This window comes from Gopherus flavomarginatus, chromosome 23 (genome assembly GCF_025201925.1).
Source record: "Gopherus flavomarginatus isolate rGopFla2 chromosome 23, rGopFla2.mat.asm, whole genome shotgun sequence".
Lineage (NCBI taxonomy): Eukaryota > Metazoa > Chordata > Testudines > Testudinidae > Gopherus > Gopherus flavomarginatus.
The window spans coordinates 18632502-18648629 of NC_066639.1; the positions used below are offsets into that span (position 1 = coordinate 18632502).

The following is a 16128-nucleotide window of genomic DNA, read 5'->3' on the forward strand; positions in this document are numbered from 1 at the left end:
ATCCTAAAGGAAGGGCTGTCAGCAGATCACCAAGCAGTCCTGGCATTTGGCATCTTGGTAGGAGAGACGTACTCAGCAGTAATGAGATGGGCCACAGAAATAGAAAACAGAAAAAAAGAGGAAGGTAGCAGCAACCACCCCCTCCGAGGAAATTGTAGCAATTCATGCAGTCAGAACCACTACCTGCTTTGCTTGCAGTAAGCCTGGACATCTGGCACATGACTGTAAAAAATAAAAACATGCAGTAATTGTAGAAGGAGCAGCCACTGACAGGAAGTCTGCTTCCACCCCGGAGGGAGTAAAGAAGGGCAGTGGCCAAACGAGCAAGATAAAAGTGATACAACTAGTGCCCAAGAACAAGGAAAGGATAAACAAATCCAGGAGTTGCTCAAACTCCTGGCTAGCAAAGAGGTATCAGCGGCCTCTGTGGCTGGAACTGAAGGCGACCCCAGGCTGTTTCTAAACGCACAAGTGGGAGGCCGACAGTGCAACATGTTAATAGACATGAGAGCCTTGGTATCAATAATCAGCCAAGATCTTCCCCTGACCTGTGGAACCATATGGATTGAAGGGGTGGAAGGGGGAAAATTAAAAGCAACCTTAGCCAGGCAGTAGAAATAGAATTTGAAGATATGGTCACAGTCAGTCAAATCTGGGTTTGCCCCAAGCAGGGAGACACAGTGTGCAGCATAGATCTCCTTAAGGAGCTCGCGGGAGTAACCAACCCCAGAGCTAGCTGCATTGAATGGGCCAAAGGGTCCAAACAGGAAAAATCATCTCAAAATATAGCCATGATTGCCAGTAATAGGGTAATAATACCGGGAGGGGGAGGGAGTCCAGTAGAAACCCCGTGTTCCCTTCACCCTGAAGTGTGGCCAACAGATAAACAAGAGTGTGGGCTAGTAAACATGAAGCCTATATCTGTAGAAGGACCAACTCACAAAGCTAGCAGGCAGGATCCTATTAAATCCAAAGCCTTAGAGGCAGTTAAATATATAGTCACAAATTTAGAATCTAGAGGGGTGATTAAAAAAACCATTTCCACAACTAACTCCCCAACTTGGCCCATCAGGAAGCCAGACGGGACCTGGAGGTTAACTATAGACTACACCCACCTTAACTGGGTGACTCCAAAGGCACATCCTATTGTGGCAAGCCCTGCCACTATTCTTAATTTGCTAACCCCAGGACACTCAATATTCTCAGTCCTGGAGGTAGCTAATGGATTTTGGAGTATGCCCCTTGCGAAGGAGAGTTAGGAGAAATTTGCATTTACAGTAGGAGACCAGCAGTACACTTGGACCCGAGCACCTCAGGGGTTCCATAATTCTCCCTCCATCTTCCACAGGGCAATGGCAAAAGTAATAGCACGAGTGCCTTTGGAAGGGGATACTGTGATACTACAGTATGTAAAAGCAGCAAAGAATCCTGTGGCACCTGATAAAGAAAAATAACCCCAGGCCCCAGAGCCAGGTCTTGATGCTGCTAAGAATTAAATCAAGGCCATAGGCCTCAATCAATACTAACATATAGCAAATAAAAAAGTGATCAATTACTAACACCCCTGAGGCTAATTCTTTGATTTATTATATACCAACTATAAATGCTGCTAAAAGAGGAAGCAACCAGTCTATTACTGCCAGAATGTATAACAGCTTTTAGGTTACTATAGTTCATTTTCCACTTGTGCTTAAAGTATATCGCATGACAACTTGACCAAAGGTACAAACAACATGTATTTTTGGACACAAGTTCCTCAAAGGCTCAGGCAACGTGCAACAGCTTAAACCGCAAGTAGGGGAAAAACCAGGTGTCGATGACCTGATAATTACAAAACCTGTGTATGGGGAAGTAAAAAGAGCAGGCTTGCAAATTAGCTCATTTTCCGATATATTAATAGCAATTGTTTTTAGCAGATGGTTAAAAAATGTCATTGTATTAACCAAATAAGGTATCATCGGATGTATGAGTTCATATGATAATTTGCGGTTTTCAGCTTTATAAACCCAGGTATCACTGCTGTAAGGTAGAGCGACTTGCCCCTTGCTAGGGGACTGGTCGTCTCTCCATGCATATGCATGTATTCTCTGATTAATCAATAAAGGAGCCTCAGGCTGTCTGATCAACTCAACACGGTGGTGGTCATTTTCCACGACACACCTTATAGACTAACAGACGTTTTGGAGCATGAGCTTTCGTGGGTGAATACCCACTTCGTCCGATGCAGTGGAAATTTCCAGAGGCAGGTATATATATGCAAGCAAGCTAGAGATAACGAGGTTAGTTCAATCAGGGAGGATGAGGCCCTGTTCTAGCAGTTGAGGTGTGAAAACCAAGGGAGGAGAAACTGGTTTTGTAGTTGGCAAGCCATTTGCAGTCTTTGTTTAATCCTGAGCTGATGGTGTCAAATTTGCAGATGAACTGAAGCTCAGCAGTTTCTCTTTGAAGTCTGGTCCTGAAGTTTTTTTGCTGCAGGATGGCCACCTTAAGGTCTGCTATAGTGTGGCCAGGGAGGTTGAAGTGTTCTCCTACAGGTTATTGTATATTGCCATTCCTAGTATCTGATTTGTGTCCATTTATCCTTTTCCGTAGAGACTGTCCAGTTTGGCCGATGTATATAGCAGAGGGGCATTGCTGGCATATGATGGCGTATATTACATTGGTGGACGTGCAGGTGAATGAACCGGTGATGGTGTGGCTGATCTGGTTAGGTCCCGTGATGGTGTCGCCAGTGTAGATATGTGGGCACAGTTGGCATCGAGGTTTGTTGCACTGGTTCCCGAGCTAGAGTTACTATGGTGCGGTGTGCAGTTACTGGTGAGAATATGCTTCAGGTTGTCTGTGGGTGAGGACTGGCCTGCCACCCAAGGCCTGTGAAAGTGTGGGATCATTGTCCAGGATGGGTTGTAGATCCCTGATGATGCGTTGGAGGGGTTTTAGCTGAGGACTGTATGTGATGGCCAGTGGAGTCCTGTTGGTTTCTTTCTTGGGTTTGTCTTGCAGATCCAGACTAACACGGCTACCCTTCTGATACTTTATAGTATGTAAATAATTTGCTAATTGCCAGTTCAAATAAAAAGGACCCTTTAAAAACCTTAAACAGACTGTTTATGTATATTTGCATGGCAGGACTTAAATTAAGCCTGAAGAAAGCTCAATTGCAATTGCAGAAGGTTTTATACCTAGGGCATAACATCTCCAAGGGAGAAAAGGCACTCACAGTAGACAGAAAGCAGACAATTTTAGGGTTAAAGAAACCACGGACAGTTAAAGAGGTCTGGAAGGTCCTGGGACTCCTTAATTTCTGTAGAACCTATATACCGGAGCACTCAAGAGATGATGGAACCATTTCAAAACCTCACTAGAGGGGAAAAGCCTGCAAATGACTTAGTAATATAAGGCACACAACACGCGGAGGCATTTATAAAAATAAAACAGGCTTTAGCCTCCGCCCCCAGCCTGGGCTGAACCAATATGGGAAAGCCGTTCCACCTTTACTGCAGCCACAGCCGGACCCAGTACTCAGCTGTGCTAACCCAGCTTCAGGGAGCATACCTACCTACCTACCTTAAGACCCCCTGTATCCCAGCGATTACTGGAGTTCATAGCAGCTCCCTGAGCTGTGAAAGCTTATGAATCATACACTGTCACAGGGAAATTAGTGCTCCATACACCCCATACACTTATTGATCTCCTTAACAGATGCCCAGAGCAGAGGAGTTAGTGGGAATCAACATTGTGCTTGCAAAACCCTAACTTCTCCATAGCAAAAAACAAAAAAATAAATGTAGCCAAATGTCTGAACATACAGGGAGAGGTACACGCATATCTTATAGAGAAGAGGAAAGGTTGGGAAGAATTTTAAAAAAGCTATGAAAAATCCAAATATAGTTTTGTATGTAAATAAATCAAGAGAGTATAAAATTGGAGTGCCACATACAGGATGGCCAGTGGTACTCAGTGATGGGAAAGTGATAGCTTCAGGTCAGATGGAAGGATCAAAGTCATCTCAAGAAGCAACGCTAACAGCCCTCACTGAACGTTTGAGAGTGGGGGAAAGCAAGAAGCTCACTGTATACACAGACAGCAGATATGCATTTGGAGTAGTGCGTGACTACATGGACGCATGGTCACGCAGGTGTTTTATAACAACTGACAAGCAAATTAATAATATGAAAGCAATTCAAGGCCTAACAGAAGCTGCCAAACTAACATCAGAACTAGCAGTAGTAAAAATAAAAGCACACAATTAAATCTCAAGTAAAAAACAAACAAAAAAATTACTGGGGAAATAAACATTCCAAAAAAATTGCACAAGCAAGTCCTATTAAGCTTTGTGCAGCTAGAGTGCCAAAAAAAAGGAAGTAAATTTAAAAAAGCTATATGCAACCATAAGCCCAGAAAAGAAAGTTAAAAAAACAAGGCTGTGTGTATAAAAATCACCTCTGGTATGGGCTGGGGGGAGGAGCTGGTAGCCCCGGAGTGCATACAGACTCTACTGCGCCATGGCTGCAAAACTACATCCACTCTCCAGCCCCTCTGAGGTAGAGACAAATGAAGGCAGCCCTGAAATACTGGTGGTGGCCAGCCATAAAAAAAAATGCTTTACAATTTCTCAAAATATGTGTAACATAGGCACTAGTAAATGTGAGTTAAAAAAAAGTGCCTCTGAATCACCAACCACGACCAGAGGGACCCTGACAAAATTTGCAAACTGATTTTACTGGACCCTTGCCACAAAGCAGAGGGTACACTTACATTTTGGTAATTATTGACACCTTTACCCAATGGGTAGAGGCATTGCCAAGCAAGAACTGTACTGCCACAACAATATTTCTTTTGCTAGGATTCGAGCTAATACCCGCATGAGGTTTGCCACTGTCAACAGACTCTGACCAAGGAACTCACTTTACAGGTGAGTAATAAAAGAGGCATGTAAGCACTAGGGAATAAAGCAAAAATTCCATATACCATACCACCCTGAAAGCTCAAAAATAATAAAAAACGATAAAACGATAAAAACAGCCTTAACAAAAGCAGTACTGGATACAGGAGAAGGATTGGCTCCTATGCTTCCTGCTATGTCGTATCAAATCAAGGAAAGCCCAAATAGGCTGACCCAGCTGACACCCTTTGAGCTAATGACAGGAAGAGCAAGGAGAATGCCTAGCACTGTGACCCTCCCTGCAGGGGGATCTGGGCTTTTTGCAGACAGGCTGCAAAACTACATTAAGCCATTGGACATACAGTTAAAGAATTTATACAACCCAGTAGGGAAAAAAAACAAACCAAGCTGAATAATAATAGCAGTCTAGACAAACCTGCATTTAAAGTTGGGAATTTAGTAATGTGTCGCATTTATCCAGGGGTTAAAGGAATTTCTAAGGTCAAGATGGCAAGGCCCTATAAAGGTCCTTCTAACTACTAATACATGTGCAAAGATTAAAGGAAAATTTAAAATATTTTGACGTCACCAAAATCAGTTAAAATTGTTTAAATCAGCATCTGTCAATACTAACAATGCTTCCACGGGTGAACAAGAAGAGGAGAAGGAGGAAGGACTGAAGGGTGACCAGGATAACCAGAGCGACCACGGGGAGGCTTCTGCTGTGGCTCCTGCTGTCCCTATGGTGCATGAGGAAGGATGCAAGTCATGTGCCATGTGAAAAGGGGGACTGGGAATGGGTCACTAACCCCCCTCCTCCAGGTTTGCTTTGCTTTAATTGCCGCACTAAGGAAACACTTTAGCTTGTCCAAAACACATGCAGTGGCCAACAAACAAATCCGATCGGAAGTAAAGGTGGCACTGTGGTTAGGACATGAGCACACAGTAGGTCCAAGACGGTCCAAATAAAATCACACACTGATGCTCGCAACAACAAGGAGGCTAGTAACATTACAATTTTGATAACAACTGACTGCCCTGTTATCCGCTGGTGTCAGGTACCAGAGATTACCGAGTTTTTGGAAGGAATCATGGAAGTGTATGAGCTACCCCTTGGAACAGGGCGAGGCTCCTTGATGATGCTGTGGCCCCGAGACCAACAGTGTCTATACTTAATGCAGCCAGTGTCCGAATTACCTTTAAAGGGGGAACAGCTGCGTACTACTAGTGAAGGTGTCATGGTATAATTCCCCACTCTGAACCTTAGCATCCAAAGAGATGGGGTACCAGCATGAATTCCTCTAAGCTCAATTACCACCTTAGTACTTGTAGCGCTGCCACCAACCAGGAATTCCAGTGCCTGGTACACTCTGGTCCCCCCAAAACCTTGCCCGGGGACCCCCAAGACCCAGACCCTCTGGATCTTAACACATGGAAAGTAAACCCTTTCCCTCACCGTTGCCTCTCCCAGGCTTCCCTCCGTGGGTTACCCTGGAAGATCACTGTGATTCAAACTCCTTGAATCTTAAAACAGAGAGGAAAATTCACCTTTCCCCCTCCTTCTCTCTTCCCCTCCCAGATTCTCCCTGAGAGAGAGAGTAATCCTAACACAGAGAGAAATTAACCTTTCTCTCCCCTTCCCTCCTTTCTCCCCACCAATTCCCTGGTGATTCCAGACCCAGTCCCCTGGGATCTCACCAGAATAAAAAAACAATCAGGTTCTTAAATTAAAAAAAGCTTTCAATTAAAGAAAGAAAAACAGTAAAAATTATCTTTGTAAATTTAAGATGGAATATGTTACAGGGTCTTTCAGCTATAGACACCGGGAATACCCTCCCAGCCTAAGTATACAAGTACAAATTAAAATCCTTCCAGCCAAATACACATTTGCAAATAAAGAAAACAATCATAAGCCTAACTCGCCTTATCTACCTAGTACTCACTATTCTGAACTTATAAGAGCCTGTAATGGAGAGATTGGAGAGAAATCTGGTTGCACGTCTGGTCCCTCTGAGCCCCCAGAGTGAACCACCACCAAAAACTAACAGCACACACAAAAACTTCCCTCCCTCAAGATTTGAAAGTATCCTGTCCCCTGATTGGTCCTCTGGTCAGGTGACAGCCAGGCTCACTGAACTTAACCCTTTACAGGCAAAAGAGAGATGAAGTACTTCTGTTCTATTAACTCTTACCTATCTGTTTATGACAGAAGGGTACTACAAGGTCTTGGGCTATCCCTCATTTGAGCACAACTACATGGCATATTGCCACGATGGCTTGGGAGGGAACGCACAGACCTCGATACTAGAATTTGTGTGGAATTTTGGGAAAAAGAAACCAAACACTCAGGAAAGATCATGCGCCAATTATACCGACATGGTACCTGTGGAGGTTAGGCTTGCTGATTCAGGATGGAGCTTACCATGTAAAGCACGGATGCACATAACCCCAAAGGCATGGCACATATTTATAGACTCATAGACTCACAGACGCTAGGACTGGAAGGGACCTTGAGAGGTCATCAAGTCCAGTCCCCTGCCCTCATGGCAGGACCAAATACTGTCTAGACCATCCCTAATAGACACTTATCTAACCTACTCTTAAATATCTCCAGAGATGGAGATTCCACACCTTCCCTAGGCTATCTATTCCAGTGTTTAACTACCCTGACAGTTAGGAACTTTTTCCTAACGTCCAACCTAAATCTCCCTTGCTGCAGTTTAAGCCCATTGCTTCTTGTTCTATCATTGGAGGCTAAGGTGAACAAGTTTTCTCCCTCCTCCTGATGACACCCTTTTAGATACCTGAAAACTGCTATCATGTCCCCTCTCAGTCTTCTCTTTTCCAAACTAAACAAACCCAATTCTTTCAGCCTTCCTTCATAGGTCATGTTCTCAAGACCTTTAATCATTCTTGTTGCTCTTCTCTGGACCCTCTCCAATTTCTCCACAGCTTTCTTGAAATGCGGTGCCCAGAACTGGACACAATACTCCAGTTGAGGCCTAACCAGCGCAGAGTAAAGCGGAAGAATGACTTCTCGTGTCTTGTTTACAACACACCTGTTAATGCATCCCAGAATCACGTTTGCTTTTTTTGCAACAGTATCACACTGTTGACTCATATTAAGCTTGTGGTCTACTATGACCCCTAGATCTCTTTCTGCCATACTCCTTCCTAGACAGACATTTGTTAAAAGATGGCCCAAATTAGAATGTCCACAACTGGTAACAATTAACCGGGTTATCAGAGACAGAGTGGAACCACCCAATTGTGTGTCATGCCCTGAACAAATCCGTTCCAGAACCAGGATTATAATGACAGGACCAGCACTACCGGTCCTCACCTCGGTGGTATTACACACATACAGGGTCAAGGTGCGTATTCCTTTAGAGGTAGTGAACAGACAATATGCAAAGGTCAGGCCTCAAATGAGTAGAAACATTACTAGCCTAACAAACCAAATTGGTGAGTGCTTAACTAGATAGAGGAAGGGATTACTAGATACCCTTGCAGGATGGTTTGGTGCAGGTAATTCTGTTTGCAACACCTATAGCATAGCACACCAAGCTGAAAGGAAGGACCAGCTGGAATCAAGGGTGGCAGATTCTATAATCTCTAATGTCCAGGGAGGACTGGATACTATTAAGGCCAGTTGATTTATCCTAGACAGCTTAAAGGATCTCTCAAACTCTTTACCCACCTCATCAGATATAACAAAATACCTGGGCCAAGAAGTCACCAGTCTGCTAATAAATGGGACAAAAATAAAGGCACTACAGGAGAGTTGTTGGAGAGCAGGACAAACTTTGGCTCTCACCACACGGGGATTTGTAACCGATCTCCTCAATGGCCGGGTCCACCCAGCCCTTATGGAAGTGGTGGGACCCTACATCCCGTCCCCAGCTACTGCCCAGAACCACTCCATCAAGCTAAATGGAAAGCCCTGCCCCTCGAGACATCCATCTGTAACCCTTCTGCCCCTCTGAGTTGGCAGCAACAAGGGCCGGGTTCCGTATCCAGGGGTTCCGTTTCAGTAACACAATGCATAACTGGCTCAAGCCCCCACCCAGTGACCTGGGACACTCACATACCACACCCCCTGGGCGCCTCTAGGAGGCAATACTTCCCCTCTCGCAAGCACGGAGTCTGAGTGTAGCAAAATCTTTTTAATAAAGGAAGGAATCAATGTGGCATCCCATTGGAGAAACACCACAAACAGGATTATAACACAAACCATAAACAAAAACCCACCTCCAAGTACGTTTGGCACTGTCCTTTTTCCCCTTAGGGTTTTAAGTCCAATCACCCCAAAGTCCAACAACCCAAAAGTCTCTGGTCAATGCCACCCCAGAGTTCGAGAGTCTATCTGTAGAGGACCCTCACCCCAGCCTGAGTAGAAAGGGGCACCTTACGTGGTCCAGGGCCAACTGCCCTGCCTCTCCGTGGGTTCTGCTTCCGCCTTCTCCACGAACTGCTCCGCTTTACCAGCCGCTCCACTCTGCTCCTCCAGCCATCCTCAGAAACTGCTCCGCTCCACCAGCTGCTCTGCTCCATGAGCTGCTCCACTTCTCCCTGCAAACTGCTCGGCTCTGCAGGCCACTCCGCCCGTCCCACAGCCACGCCGCTCTGCCAGCCACTCTGCTGCCACCAACTGTCCCGTGATCCGCTCCAGCCGTCCCCACAACTGCTCCACTCCGCCAGCTGCTCTGTTCCATGAGTATATCTTCAGGCTCCCCCACTAGTTAGCACAGTACTCAGTGCTCTCAGCTCAGTAATTTCAGCTCTTTAGTGATTTCAACTCTTAGTGATCTCAGCTCCTAGTAGGGGAGCCCCAGTGCTAGCGCACCATTAGCCCAAAGTGAGTTCAGCTCAGTAACTTGTATTTAGATTCTTCAAGGAATAAAAAAAATCAACTCTGACATTCCACAGTGGAGAGAGGAGGGGGTGGAACTGATGCTCCTGGCTCCACAAGGAGACTGCACCACCAGGCACAGATACCTGTCCCCAGCCTCTCTCAATTCACTGGGTTTTGGAACCAATGTCCCTTGTCTAGCAAGTACCACCCAAGAGGGTGAGTCATTTGTCACCAAGCAGTCCCACAGCTCAGCAGTCTGGGATAGGGTAGGCGTGCCTATGCAAATACACTCTCTGAAATTCTTTCCACCAGATGTCAGGGTAGAGCTTATCCTGACTCTGCTTACACATCCATGTGCATGACGGTCCCCCGACGGTCAACCGTGACTGTTGATGGGATGCAGCTCCACCGTACTGCATCAATGAGGGGTAACCTAACATGGGATCCGGAATGGCACTACAGCAGTAAGTATCTCGAGGAGGGGCTACAGGCCCTGCAGGCGAAGATCGAGGAGTTGGTGTCCGAGGCCCAGAGGCATACTGGGGAAGGCCATCTGAGGTACATTCAGATAGGGAAAACCGTGGACCAGGCCCATGTGAAGCACTCGAAAGGAAAGAACCAGGCAGTGGAGATTAAAACGATGATTATGGGCGATGCCATCTCAGGTGATAAAGTCCCCTGGGGATGGATCTGGGTGCTATTTTGTCAAGTAATGTGGGGAGTCTATCCTGATATTCCTGATGGTACTGGTGCTTTACCGGTGACTCCACAGTAGGCTGTGTACATTAAAATTGGTATATGTGACCTGGCGGGTTAGGGAACCCTAGGATCCAGGGGAGGGACTGAAGGGTTAAAATCCATGTGCATTTTATATAAAAACCTGGTATGTGGATTGTGTCAGCTCTTTTCCAGACCCAAACTTCAGAGTATGGTCAAGGGATCAGAGGCCTAGCAAATAGTGATCAGCTAAGAGAAGCAGAATAAACAAAAGATAACCTTGCTTTGCCAAAATAAGCCTTGTCAGCAAATTGCCAGGTGTTAGAGCCGAGAACTAAATAATTGTGTCTTACTCAAAGTTGCAGATTGAACAAAGAAGCCCTGTTTCAGTTGTTAGTTTCTTCTATAGGAAGACGTTCTTCCCACAGATCCAACCGTGAGTTTATGAAAGCTTGGCGCATGTCATTATAAGATATGGCATCCTCCCACCTCCCTTTCCCAGGGACCAATGCCTGCCTTTAGACACACAGGAGACAATCTCTATTGCCATATACTTTCACTGTTTCTTTGTTTTAACTCCTAGGAATGTATCTGCTGGACAATCAGAGGAGCTACTCCATTCCTATGTACCCCAAATCAGAAATCAACATTGATAAAATGTTAAGATAAAATATACAAGTATTAATTACATGTTAACTTGCTAACTTAAGACCATGGGTGGAGACATTATGTAACCTGTTAACCATTGGCTACTGTGCTATCTTGTCTTGCGGCCAGACCTATCCCGGGGTGTGGAACTGCCTACCCTGTCACTTTCTCCCGCCCATGGAAAATCCATATATTCTATTGTAATCAATTGATTGACAGTGTCTCGGAGCCTAATAAGCAAGGTGACACTCTGCCAGCGCTGTGTGAAATAAACTCCTATGCTTCACCTCCACATGGTGTGGATTTATGTCCTTCAGTCGTAAAACCTTTACCTCCTCAATAACTAATTCAACTTCCCTGAAACACGGGACACCTTATGGAACTTGGAGAGACAAAGCCAGTTGTAATAATTTGATAATGGGTGGAAGTTTAACCGTATACAAACTTGAATATGAGGCTGAAGGATGATATGAGGTACTCATTATAGCTACCTTTCAAAGCAAAACAGGAAGAGTGATTTGCTGTTTATAATATGCATGACATAACCGAACTGTTTAATAACACTCAACAGAAAATGAAACAGTTAATCGCTTTAAACAATGATCAGCACAGAGATCAACATTTAGGAAAAGAGATTATATGCTCTGCATATGGGGAATATGTCGTGAGTACAATCACCAATGCACTACAATCCTTAAGATTGGGAAGAGTTCCTGATTTACTATATATACTCGATCATAAGCCAGTTTGTTTATAAGCCAACCCACCGCAAGTTGGGTAAGTACAAATGGAACATTTTTATGACCCATTCATAAGCCAACCCTATAATTCAAGGGTCAGCGAACTTTGGCTCCTGGGCCATCACAGAGATAAAGCTAAGTAAACAAAGTGTCCGGGTGCACCAGCTGCTTACCCTGATAGACCGGGACAGCAACAGGTGGGGAAATTTTTGGGGGGGGAGACACTGGGGGGGTCAGGGGAGTAACCCCCTGTGACCCACCTTTCTTGCCTACATTCCCTCACTACAGTTACAGCTAAAATCGTTACTGGCGCATAAGGAGACCCACTTTATACAAATTACTAATGATATGGACAAAGCCCAACAAGTTACTACCCAATTAATGAATGAAGGGAATGAGCCTGAAACAACCCCCGGGGGAAACTTTTGGATTAAAGGAGTGAGTGATTAGCTAAGGAATTGCAACTGGCATTAATGTCCTTATTTTAGGTTGCCTGCAGCACAGACTCAACAAACCCGAGCCAAAACCTAGACAGACACCACGTGGTGAGGAACATGAATGTGGGTCCATGGTGCCCATTCCAGACACATACCAAAATCTACCCAGGTACGAAACTGGCGCTGAACCAGTCTGCCCCTCCCCCAGCCCCGGCTGATTTTCCAGCCCCCCGCCTGACCCCCCCATTTCACACCCTCTGCCCCTTCCCCAGCCCCCCACCTGACCTCCCCTTCACACCCTCTGCCCCTCCCCCAGCCGATTATCCAGCCCCCCACCTGACCCCCCATTTCACACGCTCTGCCCCCTCCCCCAGCCGATTGTCCAGCCCCCCACCTGACCCCCCATTTCACACCCTCTGCCCCTCCCCCAGCCGATTGTCCAGCCCCCCACCTGACCCCCCATTTCACACGCTCTGCCCCCTCCCCCAGCCCCCCACCTGACCCCCCATTTCACACCCTCTGCCCCTCCCCCACCCCGAGCTCTGGCCCCGCGCGCGCGGCTGCCCCGGGGGTCTCTCCACCAATCAGCGAGCGGGGAGGTGACCCCTCCTCCCGGCGCTGGGACACGTCACTTCCGGCCCGAGGTGGGCCAGGATCAGAGCCCGCCCGCTCGGGCCCAGCCTGACCCCCAGCCCCGCCCCCCGCCCCGCGGACGCGGCCTCACCGGCTCAGACCCACGAAACGAGTTTCGGCGGCGGCTGCCTGGGCTGGGACTGCGCAGGCGCGCGGACCACGAAGGGCGCATGCGCAGTAGCACTGGCTGAAGCTGCTGCCCCTGGGCCTGCAACTCCCCGGGGGGGGGGGTGAGAGAGAGAGACACCCCCCCCCCCCCACTGCCGAGCGGGGTCACTGCGGCCATGGCGGGGCGAGACAAAGGAGACGACCCCCCCCACCCCCCCCCCCCCGTGTGTGCGGCTGGGGCTACACACAGGGCACTGGCACCTGCACCTACCACTGGTCATTGTCCTGGGGGGGGGCAGGGCCCCAGCCGTCAGTGCATCAATTGGAGAGGGGAGAGACACACACAGGGCACTGGCACCTGCGGCTACCACTGGTCATTGTCCTTCGGGAGGGGTGAGCCCTCAGCCATCAGTGCATCAATTGGAGAGGGGAGACACACACACAGGGCACGGGCACCTACAGCTACCACTGGTCATTGTCCTGGGGGGGGGTAGGGCCCCAGCAGTCAGTGCATCAATTGGAGAGGGGAGAGACACACACAGGGCACTGGCACCTACAGCTACCACTGGTCATTGTCCTGGGGGGGGGTAGGGCCCCAGCCATCAGTGCATCAATTGGAGAGGGGAGAGATACACACAGGGCACTGGCACCTACAGCTACCACTGGTCATTGTCCTTGGGGGGGGGGTAGGGCCCCAGCCATCAGTGCATCAATTGGAGAGGGGAGAGACACACACAGGGCACTGGCACCTACAGCTACCACTGGTCATTGTCCTGGGGGGGGGCAGGGCCCCAGCCGTCAGTGCATCAATTGGAGAGGGGAGACACACACACAGGGCACTGGCACCTACAGCTACCACTGGTCATTGTCCTTGGGGGGGGGGGTAGGGCCCCAGCCATCAGTGCATCAATTGGAGAGGGGAGAGACACACACAGGGCACTGGCACCTGCAGCTACCACTGGTCATTGTCCTTGGGGGGGGGGGTAGGGCCCCAGCCATCAGTGCATCAATTGGAGAGGGGAGAGACACACACAGGGCACTGGCACCTACAGCTACCACTGGTCATTGTCCTTGGGGGGGGGGTAGGGCCCCAGCCATCAGTGCATCAATTGGAGAGGGGAGAGACACACACAGGGCACTGGCACCTACAGCTACCACTGGTCATTGTCCTTGGGGGGGGGGGTAGGGCCCCAGCCATCAGTGCATCAATTGGAGAGGGGAGAGACACACACAGGGCACTGGCACCTACAGCTACCACTGGTCATTGTCCTTGGGGGGGGTAGGGCCCCAGCCGTCAGTGCATCAATTGGAGAGGGGAGAGATACACACAGGGCACTGGCACCTGCAGCTACCACTGGTCATTGTCCTGGGGGGGGGTAGGGCCCCAGCAGTCAGTGCATCAATTGGAGAGGGGAGAGACACACACAGGGCACTGGCACCTACAGCTACCACTGGTCATTGTCCTGGGGGGGGGTAGGGCCCCAGCCATCAGTGCATCAATTGGAGAGGGGAGAGACACACACAGGGCAGTGGCACCTACAGCTACCACTGGTCATTGTCCTGGGGGGGGGTAGGGCCCCAGCCATCAGTGCATCAATTGGAGAGGGGAGAGATACACACAGGGCACTGGCACCTGCAGCTACCACTGGTCATTGTCCTTGGGGGGGGGTAGGGCCCCAGCAGTCAGTGCATCAATTGGAGAGGGGAGAGACACACACAGGGCACTGGCACCTACAGCTACCACTGGTCATTGTCCTGGGGGGGGGTAGGGCCCCAGCCATCAGTGCATCAATTGGAGAGGGGAGAGATACACACAGGGCAGTGGCACCTACAGCTACCACTGGTCATTGTCCTTGGGGGGGGGTAGGGCCCCAGCCGTCAGTGCATCAATTGGAGAGGGGAGAGATACACACAGGGCACTGGCACCTGCAGCTACCACTGGTCATTGTCCTTGGGGGGGGGTAGGGCCCCAGCAGTCAGTGCATCAATTGGAGAGGGGAGAGACACACACAGGGCACTGGCACCTACAGCTACCACTGGTCATTGTCCTTCGGGAGGGGTGAGCCCTCAGCCATCAGTGCATCAATTGGAGAGGGGAGAGATACACACAGGCCAGGGTCTGCTCCCAGCACCGCTGCAGAGCCCAACCCTGCCACTCCCATCAGCTGCCCCGCTTGGGGAAGAGAAGCTGAGCATGGCTTGGTGTTGCCCCGATGTCTGGCTAGCAACCGTGCCCCGGATGGGGCAACGATAGAAAAGCTATTGACCTTTTCAATAGCTGCTGTTTAGGGGGTTACCAGTCTTGGGCTGGGGGGGCCTCAGGGGATGATTAGTTACCCTTATCATGCCTGGCCACTAATGCTCAGGCTCATCTGCTCCCCCCCATTAGTACCTTAATAGGCCCCATCACAATCATCCCTAGGAGCAGCCACCTCCTCCCCTAGCTTTTCAACTTTGAAACAGTTTAGACCCCTTGTGAAGTACAATCCTTTCTCTTGTTCTTCCCACTAAGTCACTGAGCTAGCACCCAGAGCACGTCTGGGGAGAGGTGGCAGATGACAGCAGTGCTACTGCAACCCTTTTCGCAGTCACTTACAATAGCAACCCTAAGTGGGGGCTGGCTTTTACCATATCTACATTTTGGCTACTTCCATAAAAATGTTAAATAACCAATGAGAGTGTAGAAAGTACTTCAATTAAAGTTAACTTCTGTAAGGTATAATTTTAAACATTAAGAAGGAAGGCACTGTATAGCGGGGTGCAGGTGTAGGTTATCAGGGATTATAAGTATCCATTACAAGGTTCCTAAGATAGATATGTTAGGCCTGAATAAACATATTGCCGACAAAACCAAGTATGCCAACCTGACCAAAGTCAGGCTAAGAGAGGTTGGTGGGTAATTCCTAATTGGAAAACACTGAGAAGCAGCAGCATGTCTCACAAGCACTGCAAAAAAGTGAGATAAGAGAGAAGCTGCATTCCTGGCATAGTACCAGATGGGCTGTGTTAGGGCAGTTCCTTCGAAGAACTGATAGAGCCCTAGTTTCCCAGCCTCCTTGTTTTCGCTCCCGGGTTCTGTTCGTTTGTTTTTAACTCCCCTACATT

The 16128-nt window shown here is 48.5% G+C and overlaps 1 long non-coding RNA gene and 1 pseudogene across 1 annotated transcript; one reads left to right on the forward strand and one right to left on the reverse strand.

The window, feature by feature from the left end:
* LOC127039607 (zinc finger protein 420-like) overlaps window positions 1-10131 on the reverse strand; it is a 36357-nt pseudogene extending 26226 nt beyond the window's left edge.
* Window positions 2027-10148, forward strand: LOC127039627 (uncharacterized). The gene is made up of 3 exons (XR_007771228.1): window positions 2027-2246; window positions 4847-4915; window positions 10053-10148. It is a non-coding gene; the product is annotated as an uncharacterized LOC127039627 (long non-coding RNA).
* Window positions 10149-16128: the final 5980 nt, after the last annotated feature.